Source organism: Myripristis murdjan, chromosome 4, assembly GCF_902150065.1.
Source record: "Myripristis murdjan chromosome 4, fMyrMur1.1, whole genome shotgun sequence".
NCBI lineage: Eukaryota > Metazoa > Chordata > Actinopteri > Holocentriformes > Holocentridae > Myripristis > Myripristis murdjan.
This window is the reverse complement of record NC_043983.1, coordinates 27,994,169-28,012,144: the sequence shown is the minus strand read 5'-3', so window position 1 is coordinate 28,012,144 and position 17,976 is coordinate 27,994,169.

The following is a 17,976-nucleotide window of genomic DNA, read 5'->3' as shown; positions in this document are numbered from 1 at the left end:
GTCAGTTGTACTCGTTGTCAGCAGCATCAGAGGATGAAGCCTCTGACTCCTCCTTACATAGAAGTAGGAGGAAAAAGGAGAGAGAGGGGAGCAGCAGCAGGAGGAAGAGCAGCCTGAGTAGAAGCCCAGACAGAGAGGAGGGGAAGAGGAGGAGGAAGAGCAGCCTGAGTAGAAGCCCGGACAGAGAGGAAGGGAGGAGGAGGAGGAAGAGCAGCCTGAGTAGAAGCCCAGACAGAGAGGAGGGGAGGAGGAGGAGGAGGAAGAGCAGCCTCAGTCGAAGCCCAGAAAGAGAGGAGGGGAAGAGCAGGAGGAAGAGCAGCCTGAGTAGAAGCCCAGACAGAGAGGAAGGGAGGAGGAGGAGGAGTGGAGAAGGGAGGGATAGGAGCGGGGAAAGGGGGAAGGAGGTTAATGGGAGGGACAGCGAAGCCACCAGGAGGAGTAGCTTAGATGAGGGGAGGAAACAAAAGGTGACATCATTATCAGCAGTGTCCGAGTATTCCCGGAAACCTAATTTTCCATCTGAATATTCACACAAATCTCAGACCTGGGAGTCAACTTCCGTGAAACATGGTTTTGATAGGAATTCGAGTTCTGCAAGAAACGACCACCCCTCATCTAGGAGGAGCTCCTTAGATGGTGGTAGGTATGAGACTAGAGGGCAGCAGGAGGCGAGGGAGGCAGAGGAGGTGACCAGAGATAAGGAGGGTAGGAGGGAGAGAGCCCAGGAAGAGAGCCGAGGTAGCAGCAGGTCAGAGGGAGGGCAGAGCACAACATTGACAGGCTCTGGAAACCGTAATGGACGGAGTGGTGAGACCTCAGTGCCAGGGGGAGTGCCTAAAAAAGACCTCCCTGCCAACCTTATGGATATCTTCAACCAGATCGCCCAGTTTGAGAAGGAGAGAGGAGCTAAGTCAAAAAAATAAACCCAAACCCTATGTTAAATGTGATGTCACTGGAGTCAGAATGCCTTTATTTGCAAAATCCAAGATATGCACAATACAAGGACTCTGACTCACAGACCTTGGTCTTAAATGAAATGGAACCTGAAATATAAGTGAGATACAGTTTTGCGAAAAAGAGACTGCCAACAGCTTTTGATGCCATGAATTTACTGTCTGGGCTATGCATGAAGAGCGTACTGTATAGCTGAAGCAGTGGGAGAATGTGCTGCTGATTATTACCCTCAGTGTTGGAGATAATCCTCAAGTCTTTTTACTTTGTTAATGTCTTATTTTCACTGGTACATGTAAGGCCTTTAAGCAATAATGTAGTAACTGCTGGATGAAATAATAGCCGATTGGAATGTAATCAAATGTCTGTCTAAATGGGTTGTAAGTGTTGTCCAGCCAGTGTATGTGGTACAGACAAAATTGTGTAGTCATGTTAGCAGGCATCATATTGCTTTAACTGTTCATGATTATTGTTTCATGAGGGCATAACATTTTGAACCGATGACACAGTAATATTGATACGTCTTTATGAGAATAACTGGAATTAATACATTTAGTCAATGTCACTGCATCTCCAGTTATAAATATGTTAAACCCTTATGAAATAATAATCACTGTTTTATCTAATAACCAAATAATCACCCATTTAGAGGGACATTTTCATATATTTTACAGTTATTACCTTATCAAGCAGTTGTTATTTTCAGTTTTAACAGGCCTTAATGTCTATTCTGTTAAAGTGGAAATTCTGTAGATATGGCCTGTTCTGTTCAGTTTTTATTCTTGTTCTGAAGATACTGCCTTATGTCTCCCTGCCATTTACTGCTTTGCTTCTCTGGCTTGTTAAACTGAAAAAACCTCCAAAACAAGCTGACTGTTAGTGTTCTCTTTTCAGCTCTACACAATAAAATTATTTAAAAAATGAACTCGAATATCAAATCAATAAAGCATCACAAAAAAAAAAAAAAAAAAATGTCACAACTATGTGCCATGTCTTTTCTAGTAATTGTGGTTTGAAAGATGGAATTGAGACAGCCCCTATCACAGTGCCATGTTTTGTTTTAATAGAGTTGCTTATTAGCACTAATTATATGTTCCTTGCTGTGATACTGGTTTTAGTTGGGGCAGAAAGCTGAGCAAATTCATTTATAAACAAAGCTTGGTGTATTTCTTTGTGCAGCAGGCTTATGGGACAGACTTATATTCTTGTTGTATGGATATCTCAACATTCAAGTGGAATAGTTTTGTTAAAGGGGCAGTTTGTAGCATTTTTAACTTTAATAAAGCAATATTAACATGTTCATTTGGGGGATACTTACACTGAACAAATAAGATGATTGGTAGCCTCACATCACTGGTGCCATCGGTGTAACTGTTCCTCAAAATCGAGACATTTCCCATGAACTCATTTGTTTCTTGTCACTTCTCTCCTCTCTGTGGGCTGTAAAGCAGTTAAACAACTGTCAAGCCAACTCGGCACAGTAATAGTGCAATCTGTGCCTCTGATGTCTCAAAGATATGTTTCAGAGATGTGATGTCTGAGGAGCAAGCTTGTTTTCATATTTGGTTTGGACAATGCTCTTTTGCTCTCAGCATGATTTTTTAAGATTATTTTTGGCATTTCTGCTTTATTTCACAGTCACAGTAGAGAGAGGCAGGAAAGGCAGGGGAGAGAGAGAGGAAATGGCATGCAGCAAATGGCCTGAGGTTGGATTTGAACCCAGGATGCTGCGATCAGGACTTGGCCTTAACAAGTGGTGTGGGCTCTTATCAGGTGAGCTGCTAGGGTGCCCCTTGCTCTTACTGTGTCATTGCTCTTTTCTGTTATGTTTTGAAGTGTCTCGTAAGCCAGTGCGGGCTGGGCACCATTTGGTGCATGACACTTGGAAAAGTAAATTACCTACTTCCCAATTCAAATTGACATGCACTCTGACACTCTGACTTGATTATCTGCGTCAGGCCATGATTGGAGTAAGCATAACCGAGTTAACACACCTAGATCTCTGCTTAATCTCTCAATATATTAGGACCAGTAAGTGCCGAAGTTGTATTTCTTTCAGGTTAGTCCACTTATGTATGTCTATCTTGTGCCAAGCTGCGCCCCTTCATGGTGGTAGTGTTGTTAATTAGGCAATTAGGGTATTGGCAGGTTAGTGCAGTGATCAGCTGAAACTATCAATCCTTTGGGCTGCAGTGATAAACTACTTTCCGTAGGCAGCAAGAGTTTGAATTAGCAGAGATGTATATTACATTGTTTTCATTAGGAATCATTAGCAATTCAAAATGCAAAACAATTTACATTTCCATATTTTTTCATTGCATAAACCCCTTATGTTAGCCAGTGCATGTCATCTACCTTCCAAACCAGCAAAGTCTTTCCCTCAAAATGTTCGCTCTGAGTGATAGCTTTTACACATCTGGTTGTCTCTCAGCCTTCAACTCAGGAAATTAAACCCCAGAGTGGCCTCATGGCTTATTGGTGCTTTAAGCTTCTTGGTGTCACATATTTGATTTAATAACTGGACACACACACACACACCAGTGGCTGCGCAACCAGCCATGCATCGGCCCGTGCCAAAGTAGCTTACTTCAGGCTTAGCTGCCAACCTCTCTCTTTCCTCCATCATTACTGGGCCCATCATCAGTGATGCAGCAGAGAGAAGCAACACATCCCACTCTATCTTGTTAGGGCAGATTAACTACTAATATACAGGCAGCACAGAGCCTCTTCATCCATCTAATACTGTATACACACAGACTCCTGATCCTGTGCTTTCTGTCTCAATGGCCTGACAGCTTAATCTTCATGAATACTGACTACGGGAGATCCTGTAGCCATTCATGTAGTCCCAGTGTTCAGTAGGTGCTTACTCAGTGGGTCATTATTAGTCCACTAAAAATGCACTAGCAGAAGTTTTGGGCCCCTTACAACAATGACTCCCTCTAGGTATTTTCAGACTTTTCAATGCACCAGACCCCAAGCTAAAGTCAAACTACAGACCCCTATCGAAGTGCTTTTGCCATAGAGGCCCTGATTCAAAAATGTACGTTGGTTTGTAAATGCTAAATTGCTTAAATGTCATATTGAACATTGACAAATAGATTCAAATTGGTGAAATTCAAACATGATATTACAACAATCACTCAAGGACCCCAGAGGTTCCGTGCACTGCACTTCAGAAACCATTAATGTAAACTTTAACCATTATTTCTGAAATGGATGGGTTGATGTATGGATTATTTTATGTTTTTGCTCTGTGCTTGGTTTTCATTTTGGTACTGTTGTAGTTCTGGTTGTTAAACAGTGGATACAAGACCTAAAAAATGTTTAAAGATGAACGTTAAAGTCAAGTCATCTTGAGCTCATTAAATGTAATAAAACCAGAGGAATGTCTTGTTAATCCTGGTTTATTGGGGTCCACCCTATCTAAACCCCTGAATCTCAGATACCTTTACCTCCAGTTTGCACCTCTGGTCTACTGTGATATAATTTGAATTAAAGACCAGATTGGACCTTTGAATGGGTATTTATAGAGGGAAAGCTAAGCAACTGCTAATTGCGGAAGACAACAATCTTTTTCTAACCGTCTGGGGGACAAGGGCATAAAGGTAGGAATAAGAGAGGAACTCAGCCCAAACACATCACTCTGTATCCAGAGCTCTGGAAATTTAATCTAACAATGCTTTTTATATGCCATCCTCGAACCAACTATATTTCTTTTAAACATACAAAAAAGTTAGTTAATGCCAGAGAATTTAATGTGATTGAAAAATATATATAAAGGAAAAAATGCACTCCACATGTACTTAATGTGTTGAGAAAGGCCTTTTAGACTATTTGAGAAAACTAAATGCAGCCAATATCAGCTGCTGCACCTTGTAACCTTAACCTTGGCATTGCTCTTTGCCAACCAGCATACCCTGACCTACTGTGCGATCGTGTACAGCTTTCTAATGTTACAGAAAAGATTTCAAAGGAGGCGTTACTCATTATTGTATGCAGGGGAATGAATTGGGTCTGCAGTAGTGCCGTTCTCCACTGGAGGGCAGTGCAGCACCATCCCTCTGGACTCATGAGCCTCTTTAAGTGTAGGGTAGTGGCTGTTGGGAAAGAACCCAGAGAAAAGCATTGTAGTCTGCTCGTGATGCTCCCCATCCCTCCTGTTAGAGCTATCTGCCTTTGTTTGAATCAGGAATTTTGCATTTCATATGGAATTAACATTAGTTTAAGTGAATAGCTGTCTGTAATTGAGCCTAAAAACACAACAGTCACATACAGGTTGTAAGCAAGGGTTTCATTTTACTTACAGAAGGGTGGCCTTCCTTCTTGCTTTCTATAGAATTGTTTTAGAAACTTTTCGGTGCAACACGCAACTGCAAAATGACAGAAAAACCTATTATATAGCACCCAAACCCTTTCCGGATTATGACACCAAAACAAAACAAAACAAAAAAAAACTATTGTAATCCTATGGTACATTTTAAATGTATACTTAACAAACATCCAGAAAATTGCATTAACAAAGTTAAAATATCATTCAGCTACTGTGGCTCTAAAATATAAAAAAGAAAAATTTACAATAAACTAACAAAATAAAGCGGTGCTAAAACTACTCACCATAAACTCACTACTAAGTCCAGATGCATACGTTCTTGTAGAATTATTACAGGAATATTCATTTTAATTTTCTGTAAGGAGAGCCATATTAGCCATATTTTTGGAAAGCATCCAACAAGGCTATAGGGTAGACCCACATAAATTCAATTTACCCACCTTCCTCAGCAGAAATAAATGATATAAGCTAGAAATGTTTACCACATCATGCATTATATGTATATATCCCCATAGAAAATTGCCTATGCACACTGTTTTCCATTCAGAGACACAAGTAAACACATGCTCATGGTGATTTCAGACTCAGACACATTGCCAACTGTCCTCGTCGACGGACCTGAAGGACTTTATTTCTTAGGGAGGTTAAATCCTGGCCCTGTGCTTTTGCAGTGACGGAAGGAGAAGGAAAGAACGAGGGAGCGAGGAAAAAAAATACGGAGACCTTTAGTCCTTGAAGGTCTGAGTCTTGGTTGGTTTAGGGGGTCAGCAGCAGCCGCAGCTGTCCTGCTTGACCGACTCTGATGAAGCTGCAGATTCCAGCCTTCATGAATCATCTCCCTCCATTCTCCTCCTCCTCCTCTCCCACCTGGACTCCTTTTCACAAAGAGGGGGGATTCCTCCTCTTAGGACTCTTTCTTCAGCGCCGAGGCAATCAGACTGTTGAACACATGGAGGGAGATGAGACATTTTAAATTAGTGTTAGGAGAGAGAGGGAAGAGAGAGAGAAGGGGGAAAAATGACATTTTTCATTTTCTACAATAAAAGGTACTACATTGAATTCTCGGAGCATGACAATACAGAGGAGTAGGTAATGGAATAGGAGCGGACGTGGTGTCTGTGTGTTAGTGGATAATGAGGAATTTAAAGATGTAAGGTCCTCTACTGCCATTCAATCAAACTCGCACACTGTTGCTGTCACTGGCCCTCTCCTCAGCACTGTCACAATGTGCAGCCCAGGTTTGCAAAGTTTTTATACAGAGAGCCACATTTTCCAAATTATTCTTGTAGTTACCCAAAACGGATTTTGCAGACATTTGAATTTAGGCTAATCAAGCAAAAATGCCCCGTGCTACCAGCCCGCTAACTCTAGTACAGCAGCATCCTCTGAATTTCACAGCATAGCAACTGCATCAAGGCTTAGAATAATACCTCTGTTTGGCACAAAGTAAATTTTAGACATTTCGCACAACAGTGTCAACCAAAGTGCTTTGTAAACATAGTAAAATCAACTCAGGGTCACGATGAAGAAAGGAATTACACAAACAAGATAATCAACATCAAAGAGGGACATAAGGCCTGGAGAGAGGACGTTTAAAATATGAGAAATGTAAAGGTAAAAAAATAAAAGCCCAAATATAACATTAGCATATGTCTCGTTGCTGTATGTATCATATTTTTGAATAACACCTGATAATACACCCAGATTTTAAAAGCTTTATAAAACCATTTTACAGCCTATTATAATCCGTATTGTTTTTTTTAAATAAATACAGTGTTAAATTACACTATACACTTTGTGATGTGCATTAGTGTTCACTGTGAATAGTGTCAACAGAATGATATGTTTCCAGGGGTTTTCAGTCCTTTCTCGGCTGTAGTAATAACAGTTATCTAAATCTCTCTCCTTGTTCACTGAAAACCACTATAGTATATCATTTAGAAACATTACACAGTGACATCATCATAATGCGCCATAGTAATTTCAACTTCAGCCCTCAGGCATAAAGAAAACCTGTCAAGCAAAGGATGGCCCATTGTCACAGGACAGAAATATTCTTTACTGTAACAACTCTAAACACTGTTTTGACATAATTGGTGCCTTGAGTGTGTGTGAAGTGGAAAGTGAACCTCATTTATTAGAGACTTAACGTCCCCCAGGGGCCATTTTCCTCACAGCGAGCAGTCATTAGAAAACACACACACAGCAGGAAACACAAGACCCAACGCAAACAAGTCTGCACATCACTGAGGGAGTGACATTGTTCTGAAATATGCCCCATAATGGCATAATGCTTGACTTTATGTATGGCCGTAAAGCTTTCTTCTCCTTTCACCAGAGCTGTTCTGTGGTTTAAACAGCCTTTATTTCGGGTGCACTGTTGTGGACTGTTTTTTTTTTTTTTTTTTTTCTTTTTTCTTTTTCCAATTTAAAATGCACAAGACATTGTTTTAGCCATACAGTTTGACAGCTCTATTGTCAGTGGGCGAACCCTCTCCTCTGTCTCCCCTAACAGCCAGGCAATTTCTAATTCCCACAATGTCAGAATGTCACCTTCGAGTGTTCAATTCAGTTCAAATTTACATCTTTTTTTTATTATTATTATTGTTATTATTATTATTTTTTCAGCTAATGAGTTTCAGCTTGGATTTTTTTTTCAATCATTATTGAATCAGATGTTGAAGAGGCTGGAGTTCAGGATGGAGAGAGGCTGCACAGCCAGCCATCAGAACATCCTTCAGCTTCTCTGGATATAAAGGATGAATGTTCTGGAAGTGCTCAAGGCCAGCGAGAGGAATCTGTTGATTTGCTAATGGAGCAGAGGTGGCAGAGATTATACAGCACCCTGCATACAAAAACACTCTTACACTGACCTCTTTTTTCTTTCAGCACCTGGTCTACGCTCCCTCCTTCCTTCCCAATTTTGTTATTTTGCTCCCTCTTTGTCCGTGCATAGATAAATATTCTAGTCACTACTTATGATTGATATTTTCCAAGCCTTCAGTATTCAGTTGTTACATCCTCAGCTACTCTGAAGATGCAGGGACAAGCACATTGTACACCCAAAGGAAATTTCCACTCAACAACAAAATTACACTCTGATACAAAACAAGCACGCACGCTCACATACAAGCGCACAGTAGCGCGCCCACACATCCATTCATACGCAACTGCTCATTAGCATACACATGCACGCAAGGCACTCTTTCTCTCTCTCTCTCTTCCTCTCTCTCTCTCTCTCCCCCTCTCCTTCTCTTTCCCTCTCTGTCACACACACACACACACACACACACACACAAACACACACATAAAGCTTGCAAATTCCATTACACTAGAAAACTCCAAAAAGATTTGGGTTAATTTAGTAAACATAGGGTCAGAGCTGCCAAAACAGCAAGAGCTGTAGACTGGAGGTGTATATGTGTGTGTGTGTGTGTGTGTGTGTGCGTGTGCGTGCATTCATGTGCATATGTGTGTGTATGTGTGTGTATCACAATGTGCACATGCATGCTGTGTGTGGTGCCCAGACTTAAGTATGAGCACTTCAGTGTAAGTGTGTGTTTGCATATGTGCACGTGTGAATGTACTGTATGTGTGGATATGTGTGTTGGTGTGTGTGTGTGTGTGTGTGAGAAACGCTGACTGTGTGAAGCAGAGAGTCCTGGCAGCAGCAGTCTAAACCCAGCCACTCTCTCCAGAGATAGCGCTTCTTTCTCATTTGCTCTGGCCCTATTTTAATAATAGCTGTGCATAAGTAATTTCTAAAAGGCCAGGCAGGCACATGGGCGCGGGTGGGGGAAATTAAACTCATTTTATCTGTGAGCAGGTGGATTCCTATTTATCATTAACATGCATAGAATTTGCACAATGTTATTTCTTGCTGCTGCTACTGATGGAACGTCATCCAAATAATGTCGGAGGAGGGTCTGCCTTTTTTTTTTTTTTTTTTTTTTTTTTTTTTTTTTTTGCTTATGCTGGAGTGAAATTCATAGATAAAAGTACTAGGGTTTTTTTCTCGCAATTTTCTGCAAACGGAAACTAATTCTGGGAAGCTTCTTATTACAGTGCAGGCTCATTTGGTTTGCATTAAAAGGGGACAGGAGCGACATTAGGATTTCTGCCAGATTTCCAGCAGATGCTCCAACATTTGCTCTTATATCATTAGTAACGCCCCTCCCCCCTACTTACAGAGGCCCTTTTCCTCTTTTAACTGGCATTAAACAATCTCTACTCATTATTGGCCCAATAATAAAACTGGAATATATTTGACTTCCTGATTTAGATCATATCAAAATATTGCAATATGAATGTTTAATTTTTAATGCATGATATTGAGGTTAATAATTGCTGGATATACGGTGTGTTATTTTAGTGTAATTCAGTGGCAGGATTATTTGTCATTTTTTAATTAGGATTGCACATTTTAATTTGTTTCGCATCGTCAATTTCTTTTTTTATTTTACCTTCGTTGATTTTGGCCTGTTTGGCAAATTTTTGGCCCTATTGTCTAAATGCCACTAAAAATAAAATCCGACTGTCATGTCAGTCGAATTTCAAGTGGCGCTAAAATCAAAAACCAAGTGCCACTAAAATCAAAACCTAAATGACCCTACAACCAAAACACGAGTGGCCCTGAAATGAAAATCTGGCACCGCTAAAATCAAAACATAACGCCATCAAAGTGAAACCTCAAACAACAGTAAACTCTTTGCCAATGAAGCTACACCTCCGTGCTGCTCTGCCGTTTTTCCTGTCACCTCTTCGTCTATATCATCGTTGTGATGTTGTGGAACAGCATCAGAGGACACAACTTCCGGAGGGGATCATGGGTGATATGGCTGTGATGGTGGGGGAGGTGGTGGTGGTGGTGGGGTGGGGGATTATACTCTGTGTGACCAGTCATTCACACCAGTGTTTACTGCGATGAGGAGCGAGATGATGATGTGTGTCTCTGTCTCCTTTTCTCTCCCCCTGACAAATAACAGCATGGCAGCGGCGGCCCACAGCTTCTGACAGCCAGCCAAGCAGCCAAGCAGGCAGGCAGTCAGCCATTGTTTTGTAATGTGTTTCACTCTGCCAGCGCTGATCCTTGCTAAGGTACTTACCACGCCATTGTTGTCTAAGTATGCTATTTTCTGGCTGGGCACCTCCACTATAGAATGGGAGAATTTTTTTTCTTCCTTTTTCTTTTTTTTTTTTTTTTTTTTTCAAAAGAGAGGTTTGTTACAGTCAATGTCATGCTAATCCTGGTGTGTGATATGTATATGTGTCAACACAGAGAAAGAGAGAGAGAGGGAGAGAGAGGGGAGTCTTAGAGGAGCTAACCTAACGGAGAATGGCGTGAATGGCAGAGAGACAGATAGACAGACAGGTCCTATTCACGCCTTACTGTCCTCCATGACACCAAATTACTGTTTATCAAAATAAGACGAGTGGTATAATAAGGCTACTATAGGAGTGTATCGTCTAATACCTCTCAGATGTGTATAGGCCTTGTGGCATTTCCAACAAAACATGAACCCAACAGTGGGATTAGCAGAACAGGTCAGAGGAGGAACTTTTACTGCTATGGTTGATTGACTCATGTATACAGTCAAAAAGGGGGCAGAAAGGTAAAGTTGGTATTTTTGCGACTGACTTCCCTGCAGTGTAATATGTGTCAGTAGATAACAATGCAACACATAGACATAAGTGTAATTTTTCGATTTTGATTATGTTAAATAATGGTGAAACAGTGACACAAAAACACCAATATTTTCAACTCCAGCAAATCTGTCTGTATGGTGCTTAATATATCAACACACAATCGTCTGTGCTATTTCTTAATTCTAATTAATCATTATACCCAGACCTTGTTTTTTCATATTTCTGGCTAAGTGTGCATATTTCACTCGGTCATTCTGATGGCGGAACAGTTTCTTGTAAATCTGTGGGAGCATTAATAAGCCTAATATAGAAACATATTTGAACCCTGGTCCTCCAGTAAGTAGATTATAAACATTTATTATAGCATGTTATCATAATATCCTGCGCAGCATATTGCAAAACTTCTGTGGGCCAGTTTTTCCCCCAGTGCAGTGGAAGATCATAGTTAATTCAGCAGCGTTATGGTAATGTAGAGGTCCCTATCGGTCCCGGCATCACACATACTAACAAGCTTAGGATAAGCCCAGCCTGGAATGGTATGAGGTTTGAATTTCTGGAACCAGCGCGGTCTCTGCAGCCAAATCTCACTTCAGCAGAAACCGGTGGGGTGATTCCTCTGCTTAAAAAAATTAGTGCTAGTGCATATATATTTTTTGCAAGGAAAGGAGGTTTGGTACCTTGCAAGGAAAAAAATGCACTGTATGTAAAAAAAAAAAAAAAAAAAAATTTAGGGATGGCAAAAATCGTCTTGAGAAGGCTAATCAGCCGGGAACTCTGAAAAGCCCGTAATGTGCATTAAGAGATTTATACGCAGCGCAGAGGTAAAGCCTCGCAACATTGTTGACTCATTTAAAGATGCCAACATCCTCAACTTTGTGCACTGTTAACAAATGCACACATGTTAAGTTGGTGTACTCTGCACTTCTCCTGTCTCTGTAAATCGCAGTGTATCTGCCATAAGCATGTTATGCCTCAGGGCTCATCAGTACCATGTGATCCCAGGCAGGGCTGCCACTGTGAGACAACATGCTAAATCCTGTTTGTGAGTCTCGGCTGCTCTCAGCTCTTAGACTAATCTAACCACCCTCAACCCTGAACACAGAAATGGTGCATCTGTCGATTGGAGAGGAGAGGAGAGCGGAGGAGCCATGTTAGGTCATATACAGTATGTAGTGAATATAGGCCACATCAGCGAAGGGGAGAGCTCCCATTTTACCAATAGCGAACAGACAGGTCATCAATTTCTTCCCAATAGTTTGTGAAAGTTGAGCAGTTTATGTGTAAAGACAGCAAGGAAAGTTCAGTTTCCCGACTGGAGACTTCTTAGTGAGCCTTTGATTAAGTATTAAGTAAATTCAGCATCAACCCAAATGAGCAGTATTATGTTATACCAGGGTAAAAATTCCTATTAAAACTGCCTCTGAAAGTGTTTTGGATTGACATCATAAAGATATCCTGGCTCCAGACTCACAAAATCCTTCAGACAGCCCCACAGATGTTATCTCAACATTGGTTTTGGTGCCTAATATACAAGGGGTTTCAACTCTTCACAATGGTTGCTGGGTTACTAGGAGGTAACCCTGGTGTGGCGAGTAGGGCCGGGTGGTTATGGGGATATCGTGACACATAATTCTGCGGTCTAAACTGATGACAACGAGCACATTTCTATTAAAATACCGACTATAAAGTAGGCATGAAACATCACAAGGAAAATAATTTGTGTTGTGCGACATCACACCTAACAGTATCATTTGGTTTGAATGGGATGAATATTTGATTATTTAATGGTATTTTGCATACATGAGCGGTATTGTGTAAAATCGCCCACTGATAAAAAAGTGAAGAGTGAGGTGCAGTATTTAAACCATTGTAAGCTGTGGGTGGTTTGCATACAGTCTGGTGATGTCTTGACGATGATGATAATGACCAAAGTGTTGTACATGGGGAACGTCCTGATGCCAAGTGGGCGTTTGGGCAGCATCTGTTCTTGCTAGTTTGGGAACTGTTGAAAACACAAAGATAATACCTGGTAGAGCTGGATAAATTGGGTCATTTAGAGTGTTAGAACATGGCCAGTGTGTTTTTAATTAGCTCACTCTCTGCAGCGTCGACCAAGGTAAATTTCCTAAATGTTGTGGTGAGTCAGTGTGATTGGGACTTCTGAAGTACATTTGATTTTTGAGTTCTTGTGCTGTGTTTTGTTGATTTCCGCTTAAACCCCGGAAATGAACTCATACTACCTGGTCGTTTGAAATGCTAGGAGGTGTAGTTGTATTGTGTTCAGGAAGTCCAGGAAAAGGATTGCTGTGTACTGGTCTGCACAAATGCATATTTAGGTGGCATGTCATCGTCGTTGGTTTAATAACGTAAAAAAGACTGTTGCTTAGTTTGACATAATATAACTTGACAGGACTTAACATAAATGACATAATATGACACTAAGGAGAAAAAGAGGAGAAAACAAAATTACATTAAGTATATAGAATTTCTTTATGTACATAATTCCTTTTTTCCCCCTCTCTGTGCCTTTCAGTGACACTGTCTCTCTCCCTCTCCCTCTCTCTCCCCCTTTCTCTCTCACTCACTCTCTCTGCTCCTGTCTGCCTGTCTTTTCTTTCTCTCTAAATGATAATTCAGAGCATCACACATTTGGCACTTGTAGCAGGTCTCTCAGAAAAATTAATTAATGCAAACTCCAAGTGCTATCAAAATTATACATTTGGAGCGCGCACAGATACAGAGAGAGAAAGAGAGATGTGAGGACATTCTGGTCTCATTAAGAGAGCAGGCAGAGTGGAATTAGTCTGAATATAATGACAGGCCACACTATCTCATGTAAAAACAGCCCTGTTTTTCCTCTCTCATTCATTGGCACTAGTAATTAGTTTTGGCCCTAAAACTGTCACCCTTTACTCTAGAAAAGGCAGATGTGATTTGAGGTGCAATTTAATCTTGCTTTAATGAAGAACTAATGGACGCATTGCAAATTACTCCCGCCCCCCAACCCCCTGTGTGATTGAACAGGGGCTTGGGAAAAAAATCTATTTCCTGCTTTTCAAAAGATCAAGAGTATCTTTGATAATGGTGAGAGCGTCGCCGGCAGCTTCATCGCATCGAGCCAACAAGCTCTTTTACCCGACTCACAATTCAGTGGAGAGGAGGCCACAATTAGTGACAAAGCAGGCAAAGCGCTGCGGGGCCTGGGCAGGCAGAAAGCCTCTCGGTGCTCCAGGCTCCTTGTTAGAAACAGGCCCTGGAGGTGTCACACAGGAACAATGAGGCCTGATAAATTACCCCTGGAAAAAAAGATGTACTACTAATTTTCAATTACACCTATAATGCATTCCCGATTGGAGGGAGAAATTGGACATGTGGAGGAGAACAAACAGTCATAGACTCAATACACCTCTCTCTCTCTGTATGTTTGTGAAACTGGAGCTTAGTAAGAGCCTGTGGTATCCAGAGTGTATTAGCAATAAATTACACGGTGTTTAATATAGCAGCTCACTGGTGATTTTTGCTTCACAGGAAGAGGTGGGGTAGGCTGCGTGTGTGTGTGTGTGTGTGTGTGTGTGTGTGTGTGTGTGTGTATGAATGAAGATTGGTGCCAGATAATGTCTTGTCATTACATTTGATTTTTGTCAGAAGATAATCAAGACCAAAAGACAAAATTGCATTCTATCTAATTTACCCTAATTTTAAAAAATTGTGTTGTTGTTTGGAAAAAGAACATTTGTGCGGGCCTTTTTTCTAGTATGTTGTGTGTGTTTGAGAGAGAGAGAGAGTGAGAGAGAGAGTGAGTGAGAGAGAGAGAGGGAGAGGGAGACAGGAGGCTGTGCAGTTTGACGTGTGTGGGAGAAATGCCTGTATGCAGCCCTCTAAACCACTTAGGAGACACTGTGTTTCAAACTGGCATCGCTAACGGATGATGTTGTACAGAATATATCAAGGCCAAATAATAGTCCTTGAATCGGGTGAAAGAGGATGTGAGAACTGAGGAGGGTCAGACATGTGGAACATGTGTATCTGTCTCTCTCTGTGTGTGCATGCATTTGACTAAACTAGGAGCAAGGCTGGGAAGCCTAATGGGAGTGGGCTTAACTCTTGCACACAGCCTCGCTACATATCTGATTACTGGGCCCAGTAATTTTCTTTCCTTAAATAAGGAAGAAATTGGATAGGATGAATGAAATTTGGCTGTCATATTGCAATGATGGCACGGCGGGGAGATTATGTATTTCACATAATCGTTCATCATTTCCCAACCAGTGTTCGGGCTTAGCATAATGGAATTGGTAAACTGGTTTAAATCAAAACGTGAGGACAGACTATCAGGCAGACTGTGAGGGTCTGTGGTAATGTCTTCAGACCAAGCAGAATATTTTCACCACAGAGCTGCACACGCACACTAACACAGATACACAAATACACATACAACATCAACACCACACACACACACACGCACCGACAGTACCAACACTGCACACCCAGGCAGACTCTGTCTTCATCTTTTCCTCATCACAGTGTCAGAATACAACAAAAACATTTGTATTAAGCCTGCCTTTTACCTTTTTACATGCATGGGATTAGTCAAGAATTGCACTTCTTGTTTTCTTCATTTTTCATTGCCTTTAACAATACGTTAACCACAATGCTTAAGTCACAAAGACGGGGATTATTAGCCCTTGCAGTAAACAATCAAGACCAAACATTGCAAAGCCTGAAAATATTTAATATATTGCCATTTCCCATGGAGGGTTAAATCAACATATATTTATTTATTATCTAAATGTACCATATCAGTCCATGAGTGTGCTGTTGGTTTGTGTTTTGATCATATTGTTAGAATATGTATATTGCATTATGTGTATTCTAATGTATAGTTTTCAGTCACTATACTGTAAGTGACAACATGGAAAAGATGAAGAGGTTATCTTAGGGCTATGATACATGCCATGTTTAGATCTTTTTCATATTGGCTTCTATGAAAAGTACAAGATGAAACATTTCCTTTCCACCATCACGTGACCATCATCAGCCCTGTTGAACCTGATCCAACAGCTAAGGGAATTTTTTCATAGAGAATCAGAGAACAGTTCTGCTGTGTGGGAGGCAAACTTCCTCTAGATTCATACGTTTCACACTACAGTCAACATTTATTCATATATAACTCTCATTTAATCACTTTTCCAACCTCAAAGTGACATTTCCAGACCATCACTAACGTCAGTAGTCCTACGTGATTAAAACCCACAAACACTCTCATCAAAAATTGACAGGCCTGGTTTTTGTGACCCCAAAACTGACTAAAACTTAAAATCACTCACATTATTTCCAATGACAAATGGGCAACAAAAGTATATCTTAACAATTTTGGTAAACAGATTTTTGAGTTTGGTCCAAACCTGAGGTATTCAGATTGAGTTGATCCCAGTGGTTCCTGTCAAGCTCTGTTAGATTTCAGCAGGAACATCAAGCTGTGTGTGTCACTGGTGAAGTCCCATGTTGGTGCCAAATCAGAGTAAATGTCTAGTGTAGAGGAGGCGTAGTTCCCAGGAGGTTAACCGTTGGCCACTAGGTGTCACAGTGGCTGTTTGTAAAACACGAACACGGGCTGCCGTCTGACTGACTCCCAATTCCACACAGGCACAAAGCAGCAGCCCCGTCTAAGAGCTTGTAAATAGTCTCTGGCCATACTGTAAGGGAAAGGTGTGGGTGTTCTTGGCTCATTAGTAAATGATTGTTTTCCTAGAAACACACATCCCTGATTCAACCTACATGCTAGTATGAGACATCCAGTTTAATTAATGAATGGATGAGCAAATGAATGAATATCCGCTTAATGCCGCCTGCCCATTGAGGATATAGAGTGTAAAACAAGGACTCCTACTATTTTTAAAAATGAGATGTGAGTTTTGGCATTTAAGATGACTGTGCCTTTTTTTACAGCTTGCACACTGTACCTATTTAACTGCTCTATCTAGGATGAATAAAGATACGTTGAACTGAACTGCATAAATTAGCTGCCTTTGATAAATCTCAAGGTAAAAATCTGTTTTCCGGTGGCTACCATCTATAAACTCACACTACTGTCTTGACTTCAAGGGTAAAAATAGCCCCTGTCACAAAGAACGATAAATCCTGAAAGATATCAAGGATGTAAAAGAGTATCCGGTGCTATAAATGCTCAGTTGAGACCCGGTGTCTGGCATGGGCATCAAATTTGGTTTACATTGTTTTCAGGCTCATCAGTGTCTTCAGTGACCTTGGTGCCCTGTGGATAAAGACTTATCTGATTGTATGATTTTTACCAGCACTGCTCAGTCCATCGCTGTTTTCTGTACCACTTCACCTGCAAAAGTCCATTAGGGTGTGTGATGGACATTTGCAAACAACAGTTCAAGAGTCGCTTGTCTGTATCTCAGAAGAATGCACACAATAAAAGTATTCTCCCACTCGTGGATGATGGCTTCCTCTCCGACTTCTGTGTCAACATAACCTTGACTTCTGCTCCTCATTACACATAAAGTGCTTTTATCACTGAAGCTTTATCATAGTAAACATGCCCCGACATATCAAACAAAATTTGGTAGTCTGGCGTGTAATTTATTCACTTATTGTGCCAAATTTTGTAGTCACTGAAGGCCGAAACCAAAGTTGAGTGACTGTGGATCAAGAAGCTCTTACCCACATTTGTTAGTTGGAGATACATATTAAGAAACACAGTCATTAATGATCACGGTGCTGGTTAGGTTATACTTTGTAAAAAGGAGGTACATTTAAAAAATGCCACATGAGAAATTAAATTTTATTGTATCATTACATCAAAATAAGTGTAATCCCCATCATAAGGCCCTTTTGAGGGTCCAAAGGCCTGCACACATCAGGCAGTGGGTCTCAACTTGGTCCTCTTTCTCCTCTGTTCTGTGAAATACATTTTAATAGGGGTCATCAACATTATTAATATTAGTTAACATCACATCAACCAGTCAGTGAGTGCAACTCAGTAGTTTCAGAAATAAGCAGCTGTTCAGGAGGTTCCTCTC